Raw genomic sequence first — 9,778 nt, 5'->3', positions numbered from 1 at the left:
GGGTCAGGCTGCATTTGGAGCTGGTGCCCCTCGAGTAGAGAGAGAAAACCTGTCTCAGACAAACCCATGCAAATCGGATAATACCGTCTGGAGGAAAGACGATCTTGAAGAACAAACACACACAGTCTACGTTCAATCCAGAAGTTCTGCAGCACAAGCAAAGGAAACAGTCCTGAGTCCAAAAACAAAAACAAAAACCAGAAAAAGAAAGAAGATCAAGAACCCCTTTAAACGCTTTCTCAGATGCTCTAACATCCCAGGGCCCCTGGAGCCTTGTTTACATATAGCGGGGGAGCTGTCCCCACACTAGTCATTTGCTTACCAGACTGCCATTCTCGGGGGGCGAAGGTGACAAGGGATTTGGCAGACAATCCAGGTTTAGGGAAATTTACAAGTCTTGCATTTTATCTCTAAAACTGCTTACAGGAAACTGCTGTGGTCTGGAAGCTGAGATTAAAAATTGCATCTAGACCTGTTAGAAGGATAATTAAACATGCCCAGAAAGGAAAGTGTGTTCCAACAAAATTCCTGGAATATGTTGATCTTCCTGCTTCCACTCAGCAGCCAAAGGGATCCTTTTTTTTTTTTTATTTTAAAGATTTTATTTATTTATTTTTTCCCCCCAAAGCCCCAGTAGATAGTTGTGTGTCATGGCTGCACATCCTTCTAGCTGCTGCATGTGGGACGCGGCCTCAGCATGGCCGGAGAAGCAGTGCGCCGGTGGGAGCCCGGGATCCGAACTCGGGTCGCCAGCAGTGGAGCGCACTCACTTAACCACCAAGCCACGGGGCCGGCCCGGATCCTTTTTAAATGGAAATCCAGATTACATTCAAATCCTTCCCTCTGCCCCCAGGACTCTCCTTGGTTGGACTCCCTCCTCTCTGCTCCTTGCTCACCGCTCTGGAGCCAGTCTCTTTGATATTCCTTGAACAGCTAGCACGATCCTACCTACCCCAGGGCCATTGAACTTGCCAGTTCCTCTTGTCAGAACATTCTCACAATCCTCAACCCATCGGCTGGTTGCATGGCTCCAGGTCTCCCTTCACTCCAGTCTCTGCTTAAATGTCAAATGAGAGGGACTTTCCCATCTGCCCCCTCCCCTAATCACGCTCTTTATTTCTTGTAAAGCGTTTATCACCACCTGATGCTATCCTGGATGTTTCTATGCTTGTTCATTGAAGGCCCATCGTCCATGCTAGAATGTGAGCTCCATCAGGGCAGGGTTCGTGCTGGATGCCCAGTGTTTACGTGGATATAATGTATAAATATACACGTGGTAACTATGGGTCGGTTTAGCAAGGTAATACAAAGAGCCTCGGGTAGATTAACACAGATCTTGAACGTATGTTGCGTACCAGGCTGCTCTGAGAACAAAAGTTGTGAGAAGGGTAAAGCAGGGGATATCGACGCCCTTCCCCACCTCTAGGCCACTGGGGACCTCCTGCTCTGCGGGCTAAGATCCTGCTGGAAAGACGACATCTCGGTGACATCTTCCCAGACCCTCCTGATTATTCCCTTCTCCACTGTCCTCGCCCCTCAAGAGTCCTTCCGATGATGTCTCCATCACTCTGCGTATTTGTCTGCACCTTCGCTTTTCCCGATAGACTGCATCTTAGCCTGACTCCTCCTCCCCCGGGGAAGACTCCAGAAGCGAAAGTGGAACCTGAGACCAAGGCTTTCGAGGAGGCAGTTTCTTTGGGGGTGACCCTACCCCAGAGTAGACGGTCTGGGGAGAGTGAAAGTCGTGGAGCTGGCCAGTCCTCCATGTGACCAGCATTCCATCCTGCGGGATTCCAGGCGCCCTGCAGATTGAGCCTCAGGACCGGCCACCCTAGTTTCATCCTCAGGCTCCCTTCCCCGCCCCCCCAGGGGCTTAACTCCATTGCACTTCCCAGGTTTTTTATTTGCAAGAGTCTGGCCTTTTTTCTTGGGGACATCCCACTCCTGGTGTCAGAGAAGCCTGGGGCAGAAAGCCAGCACCCAGCGCAGCTGAGCCTGGCATGGTACGTTAGACCTGCATGCAGCTGGTGGCTGCAGCTGCTGGGGCAGGAGGTAGGTGGTGAGGCTGTGAAGAGGCGTGAGGGGTGACAGATACTTCCTGGGAGGGCTGTGAGGCCAGAGGCTTTGTCTTGTTCGTTTTTGTGTCTCTGGTGCCAATACAGAGCCTGGCAAAGTACAGGTATTCAATAAATGTTTGCTGAATGAATGAATGAAATGCAAGCACAGGAAAGTCAATGGAGCAATTTTAATTTGAGACAAAGTTGAATTTCAATCAAGGGTTGTATGTAGAAACACTGACTGGGACATACATTAGGGCACAGTGGGGACTGGGGCAGACCTGATAGCACCCACTTGTCAAAAGGTGACAAGGCCCCTCCCTTGTTGTCAGATTGTTGGAAATTTCAAGAGAAGCCAGAAACTCATATTATTTTTTGAGAAAATTTGTGATTTTTAAATATTGGCAACTAAGTCCAATCCAAAATATAAAACACTTGGCAGGACAACAAAGCCTGGATGCGGGCCAGAGGCAACAGAGACCAGCCCATTTGTGACGTCTGGCTTAAAACCACAGGAGTTAAGCCCGACTTAAAAGGTCATTATACAATGATGGAGATTGATGAATACATAACAGCAGTGTGTATATAATATATGCCCCAAACAGCACAGAAACAAAATCATAAAGCAAAAGTTTCTGGAAAAGCAAGGAGAAAATAATGGACATGAATGCAAGTGGATTCAGCCAAGACAGAAGCTGGAAATGAGCCTTAGTGACAGGCACGGAGGCCCAGGCTCAAAGTCCAGGGAGCCAAGCTCACTCTAGAAGCAGGAGCAGGCAGTCACCTCACGGGAGCTGCAGCCCCAGGTGAGTGTGGGAGTGGGGGGAGTGTCTGGGTTAAGCCAGGTAACAGGGGCCAGAGAAAGTCACCGGCCAATGGTGGCTGGGCCAGGCCACATATCTAAGCTACATCCTGCAGCCTAGCTTAGATTTGTAATGACAGCTTTACCGAGTTGTAATTCACATACCATACAACTCACTCATTTAAAGTATACAGTTCATTGGTTATTAGTATATTTACCATAATCAATTTTAGAACATCTTCATCACCCATTAAGAAACCTCATACCCCTTAGCAGTCACGTCCCTCTCTGCCTCCCCTTCAGCCTTAGGCAACTACTAATCTGCTTTCTGTCTCTATGAATTTGCCTATTCTAGATATTTCATATAAATGGAATCACATAATACGTGACCTTTTGTGACTGGCTTCTTTCACCTTGCGTGATGTTTCCAAGATTCATCCATATTGTAGCATGTATCAGTACTCCATTCTTTTTTATGGCTGAATAATATTCCATTGTATGGCTAGACCACCTTTTATTTATTCATTCATCAGTTGATGGACATTTGGATTCTTTCCACTCTTTAGCTGTTATGAATAATGCTGTAATGAACATTCGTGGACAAGTTTTTGTGTGAACGTGTTGTCAGTTCTCTTGGATATATACCTAGGCGTGGAATTGTCAGGTCATATGGTACTTAATTGTTTGAGGGACCACTGGACTGTTGTCCACAGTGGCTGCACCATTTTACATCCTCACCTGCAGGGCTCAGGGATCCCCATTTCTGCACATCCTTGTCAATACTGGTTATCACCCGTCTTCTGATTATGGCCGTCCTGGTGAGTGTGAAGGGGTATCTCACTGTGGGTCAGCCTAACTTTATCAGTAAAAAAGCTGACAATTTGCTCTGTGTTTGATATGTGTCTCATTTCTCACTTTGTTCTGAATGTGGGAGGGGCGTCATTTACTAGCCCCCAAATCCCAACCAGAGCCTCTGTGTCCTCTCTAGGTAGAACTAACCCTACTCTCCTTGGGGTCCCCTGTCCCCAGAGTAGACTTCTACATCAGCACCTGAAAACCTAGGTCCATTCATTTCTCTTCCCTCCCTTGTGAATGAACTCCTCAAGGGCAGACACTCTATCCAATTGCACATCCAGTGGGGCCAGTGGATACATCTCTGGGCTTTCAAGTGCCATGACTGATGGGTGATGTCTGCCACTGGCAGGGGAGGGAGCAGCAGCACACAAGGAGGCTGTGTTGGGTCACATCCCCAGAAAGCTCCATGTCCAGAGTCTGAGCTGGGCTCTGCAGAAAGGCTTTCACAGGACCACAATAATCATGGCAGTATTGAGACGGCCATCACATAAAGAATCACGGGCAAGGAGATTATCAAAACTATATTGACATTTCTTTGAAGAAGATTTACAAACAGCCAACAAGCACATGAAAAGACGCTCAATATCGTTAGTCATTAGGGAAATGTAAATCAAAACCACAGTGAGATACCACTTCATGCCCACTAGGATGCTATAACAAAAAAATGGAAAATAACAAGTGTTGACGTTGATGTGGGTCATGTGGATGGGAGCACACGGGAGGAGCAGTTTGGGCTCACCAAATTTGAGGTCCCTGTGGGGCATCCTCAGACAGTGTGAGTGGGTCTGGAGGTCGTGTCCAGACTCCTCAGTGAACAGATGGGTGTGGATCTGCTCAGAGCAAGACAGAAGGGGACCAAGACAAGGGGCCCCATGTCCTTGTCACCAGGGACAATCCTAGTCTGTCCCTACCATGCCTGCCTCACTGCAGCAGGTGCCCCTTTCACTCTCAGAAGAATCTGTGCTGGGTGAAGAGTTGTATGGTCACACACCAACATGCAAGGGCGGGGTGGTGGAAGAGGACCCCAGAGGAAACTGAGATGGCCCAACCAGAGAGGTAGGAGGGAAGCAGGGGTGAAGGGCTGAGGGAGGGCTGCCTCCTGGAACCCCAGCTCCACCTGTGCCAGCTCTGAGACTCTGCCCTCGCAGGTCTCAGCCTCAGTTTTCACACACATAAAACCAGAATAATGATGGTAGAGCAAAGTGGCCGAGAGCTCGGGGTTCTGATCCAGGCTCTGCCTGGGAGGAGCTGTGAGTCTTGGACCAGGGTTTCTCCATCTGGGCAGTATGGACATTAGGGGCCTATCATTCTTCGTGGTGGGGGCTGTCCTGTGCACTGTAAGATGTTCATCAGCTTCTCTGGTTTCTACCCACCAGAGGCCAGCAATAGCCCCCCGTCGCAACAATCAAAAATGTCTCCAGACATTGCCAACGTCCCCTAGGGGGCAAAATCGCCCCCACGGCCTTAGACAAATCACGTAATTTCTCTTGGCTTCGATTTCTTCCTCTGTAATGCAGATACTGAAACCTCCCTCCTGGGATGTTGTGAAGGTCGGATAACATCGTCAATGCAAAGCACGTGGCGTGTGGTAAGGGCTCACCAAGTGTTAGCTCATAAAATAAGATGGAGTGCAAAGTATCGACCCAGAACGGGGAATAGTAGGGGCTTGCTCGGGGTAGTTTTGGTCCTGTTTTTCTGAGGCTGGCATTGGGGAGGCCATGAGCCCGAGGCAGCTCTGGGAGAAACTTCTGGAGTATTAAATGGCAGAAACTGCTGCCATTTAATGTGGCCTGCGTCCATGCAGCAGTCACAGACACTCGGGAGGTCCCAGCCTGGGGGCTCAGGGGTCCCCGCCTGGCTCCACAGCCCGAGTGGAGCGCCCACCCTGGGTCTGCTGAGCGGCTGGCTCGGGTGGAGTGTTTTGAGGCTCTGAGGAGTGGGCTTCTGTGACTGTGAGGGTCCTCTAGCCTTTCTCCCCCTTTCAGAGCAGCCAACAACCAACCCAGCCAGGAGCTCGTCCCACAGGCAATCATGCCAGGATTGTCCCGCTGTCCTCGGTGACCAGCTCCTCCCTGCCTGCCTGGGACTTCCCAGTTTTGGCACTTGAAGTTCCTCGTCCTGGCAAGTCTTTCCGTTTCAGGCAGGCGGTCACCCCAGGCTGTCCTGATCCAGATTTCGCAGCCTTCCTCAGCCGTGGAGCTGGGCAGCCAGGCCCCTGGGCTGCGAAGCTGTCCAGGCTGGGCGTACCTCAGGCGGCACCGGGTGGGTGACCTCATTTAGGCCTGGAGCAGAAATAGAACAGACAGCGCCAATTAGCAGCTGCTCGTGAGCCAGGGGCCAGGAAATTGGCCACAGCCTCCCTGCAGACATTCACGGGTCATGGAAAATTCCACAGCAATGTTCCTCCACTGGTCAGAGGGGTCATGAGGATGCCCCCACCCCTGGGGACATATCCAGCTTTGCCTCTTGCTTGTCCACAGGCCAAGGGTGAGAGCATCTGGGCCAGGGGAAGCACAGACCCCAGAGACCCTGGTTCAGTGGGTTGGGGGGGTAGGGGAGGTGAGAAGCAGCACATTCACACGCTCCGCAGGTGATCTGGACACAGGTGGTCCTTGCACTGCCCAGAGACACACAGTGGGGTCCTGCCTCACTTTGTCCCACCCCGGGTTGGGGGTCCAGCCCTGAACCTGCTCTGCACCTTGGCCTAGGGGCCACCTAATCACTGCTGGGCCCTAGAGGCCAGCCGACGGGTCCTGGCACAGAGCCTGGCACATGTCACTGAGCTGTGAGCCAGTCTCTGCCTCTCTGCCCACTCAGAACTCTGGCCTCTTGGACACATGGGCGGCTGGTATGGAGAGAGAGCCCTGGCTAGGCACTGAGGGACATCTTCTGGTCCGGCCTGCTCCATGGCTAGCCAGATGACCTTGGGCCACTCCTATCACCTTTGGGACCCGCTTCCCTTGAAAGTAAACGTGGTGGTTGCAGGAAGCCAGGGTCTTTCCTGCTGACACTGGGGCCTCAACTGTGCTTTTCCACCCTAATGCCCCCCATGTTCAAAGGGCAGCTGGGGTCTCAGTGGTCAGGGCCCAGGCGGCTGGGCTTCCCTGTGCTTGGGAGGTCAGGAAGTGGAGTGGTCTTTCCTGGGACTGCCCCTCTGACTTTCTGCCCTTGTAGCCCCTGCAATACCCAAGAATCAGGGGTAAGAAAGAGCCTGAGAGACCCCCACCTTCATCTGTACCCCCTCCCTCCTTCTGAGGTGGCTGTCCTCTCAAGCTGCTCTTCCCTCTGTCCTTCTGTCCTTCCTCCATCCTTCTGTCCTTCCTCCCTCTGGGGGGCTGCTTCCTATCAAGAGTGGAGGGGGCATGGGAACACAGCAGCTGGGGTGTCAGGGGAGCTAGGGCTGAGTCCAGCTGGCCTTAGATATGTCGCTGGTTGCTGGGCCTCAGCCTGCCCGTCTGCAGAATGAGGGTGTAGGGGAGATGAGGCCAAGGCGCCCCGGCGCTGGCACGCTCAGGCTCCTGGCTGTCTGCCTGCTGTCTTCTCTGCACACTTTGTGGCTTCCCCGGGAGCAGTAAGTGGGAAGGGCTCAGTCTCCAGGTACACAAAGCTTGCTTTGTCTCCTGCAGAAAAGAGTTCACCCTCATTACCCTCTTGCTCTCCCGGTGAGGAAACAGGCTGAAGCTAGCACCCCCGTAAGTCACGGGTGAATTCAGACCCGTAGGAAGACATTTAAAGGATGCTCCTTGGCTAGGCTGCCACCTGCCCCCTGGGGGCAAACAGCCTCTGAGTCAGGGCTGGCTGGTCCCGCAGAGCCGGGGCAGGAATTCTGGGTGAGCTGGGGGCCTGGTTGTAGCCAGAGAGGACAGCTGGTCTGTGCTGTGTTTTGTCGTTGAGAAGTGGGAGGGGCTTCAGGGGAGTGTAAACTGATTTCTCAAGTACTCACGGAGGACCTCTGTGTGCTGGGGGTCCCACCCTGAGGCAGGCCTAGGCTCCTCTCGGAGGAGCAGAAATTAGCAGAGTTGAGTGCAGAGTCACCCTGGCCTCCAAACTAATTAAAATGACAGTCCCTGAAATCCGTGCAGGCTGGCATCTCATCAAAGCAATTTCCCGTGTATTGCCTCATTCGATCTTTAGAAGAACCCTGTGAGGTACACGAGATGGTGGTTATCACCCATTTCACAGGTGGGGAAGGTGAGGCCCAGAGAGGGGCTGGGGCCTGCCCAAGTCACACAGAGTTGGGGCCACCTGACCCTGGCCAGCTCTCTGGCTGCACCTGGTGTTGTTCCCAGGTTTACAGTGGGTGACGCAACGCCCGTGACTCAGGGGGACGTGCAGGAGACGAGGGGAGAGGAGCATGGGAGCTCTGGGTGCCTCTGGGCATCCCGCACATGAGGTGCTAGGGCCCCGGGGGCAGGGATCTAGGAGGCCGGCACTGCCTCCCTGGGTGGCAAGCTCGAGGGAGGCTCAAACATCATCCTGTGCTGGGAAAACAGAGCCCAGTTCCTCTTTCCTATTTCCTTGAACCCTTCCATCCCACACAGTTCCCGACAGTCCTCGAGCCCCTTGTCCGTATAGCCTGACCGGCTTGTGGGTGTGATGACTCAGGCTTGTCTCGGCTCCTGAAGCCACAGGACGCCTGGCCAGTCTGTAGGACGCTGGGTGTGGCCGAGGCGGGCAGCTGTGGAGGAGCGTCTGGGGTCAGTGGCTGACAGGAGTGACCAAGGAAAGGAGGAAATGGGCAGGTCAGGGAGGGTGTGGCACGCACTCGGCCAGGCCGACAGGTGCTCAGCGCCCCTGGCCTTGCCTGGAGCCTGAGAGCCACCGATGCTGGGACGTGGGGCCACAGCAGGGCTCTGATAGCAACCTGGAGGGAACTGGGCTGAGAGCTCACGGAGGCAGCCATCCGTCATGTGTCAGCAGCTCATCTGGGGCTTGAAATGAGAGAAGGCCCTCTTCAGTCTCCCTCCCTCCTTCCTCCTTTTTTCTCTCCCCACCCCTCCCCTTCTCCCCTCCTGCTCCCTCCCTTCTCCCTGGATCTTTAGAAGAACCCTGTGAAGCATGCAGGATGGGATTATGACCCCATTTTACAGATGTGGAAGGTGAGGCCCAGAGAGGGGCTGGAACTTGCTCAGACCACTTCCCCTCTGCCTTCCTTCCATAACCTATCAAGGCACGTCTTGCACTGGGAATAACACATTTGGGCCCCGGGGCCTCCCCAAGTGGAGATGCTTCTCCTAGACAAGTTACTGGTATTTATAAACCATGTGGCACAGCTGGGGAGCAAGGGCTCCCTTCTGATAGTAAATCCTGCCATGGCCAGTTGCCCTCTGGGCAGCAGAGCTGGGGCAAAGTCCAGGCAGGGGTGAAAGGGTTCCAGGCTTCTGCGGCCAGGACAAGGTGGGCCTAGCTCTCCATGTCTCCATTTCCTTCTGGTCACTTCCATCCAGTTCACTTGAGAAGCATGTCCTGAATGCCCAGCCTACTGCTACTGACCAAGCAGCCCAGAGGTGGGGGAGGAGGTTGTCACCTACCAGAAACCTCCATAGCCAGAGCAGTGGGGACAAGAGAGAGGAGCTGGCTGGCAGACGCAGCTGCTGCAGGGATCTGAAAATACAAGCCAAGAGTGACACAGGAAGAGTCGCAGACAGATCGGGAGACCAGTGGGTGCTGTCAGCTCCATCGGTTGGGAGGGTGCCTGGCATCACAGACTCCTGCTGGAGACCACCTCTCTGCCTGCTTGGCTGGCCTGCACTTCTGCCCCTGCTGGCCAGGACTCTTTGATGTTCAAGGCTGGGGGTGTCCAGTCTTGGGCTCCCTGCTGCCCCTACACCGGGACACAGAGCAGGCTGCTGGGCCTAGGAAGACCTGGAGGGTTTCCACGCAGGCCTCCTGAGGCCTGGCTCCCGCGGGGCTCCCTCCAGGCATCACATTTAAAACACGGATGCATTCCTACTGACCAGGCACCACTCCAAGCTGCCTTATGTGTTTGTTAATTCTAGCCACATCTTATTCCTGGCCCGCAGGTGGCTCAAATCTTGGCTTCACCCTGCGCCATCTAGAGATG

This window comes from Ceratotherium simum, chromosome 25 (assembly GCF_057802395.1).
Source record: "Ceratotherium simum simum isolate JZ-2026a chromosome 25, ASM5780239v1, whole genome shotgun sequence".
NCBI lineage: Eukaryota > Metazoa > Chordata > Mammalia > Perissodactyla > Rhinocerotidae > Ceratotherium > Ceratotherium simum.
The sequence above is the reverse complement of the archived record's forward strand: the minus strand, read 5'-3'. Positions refer to the sequence as shown.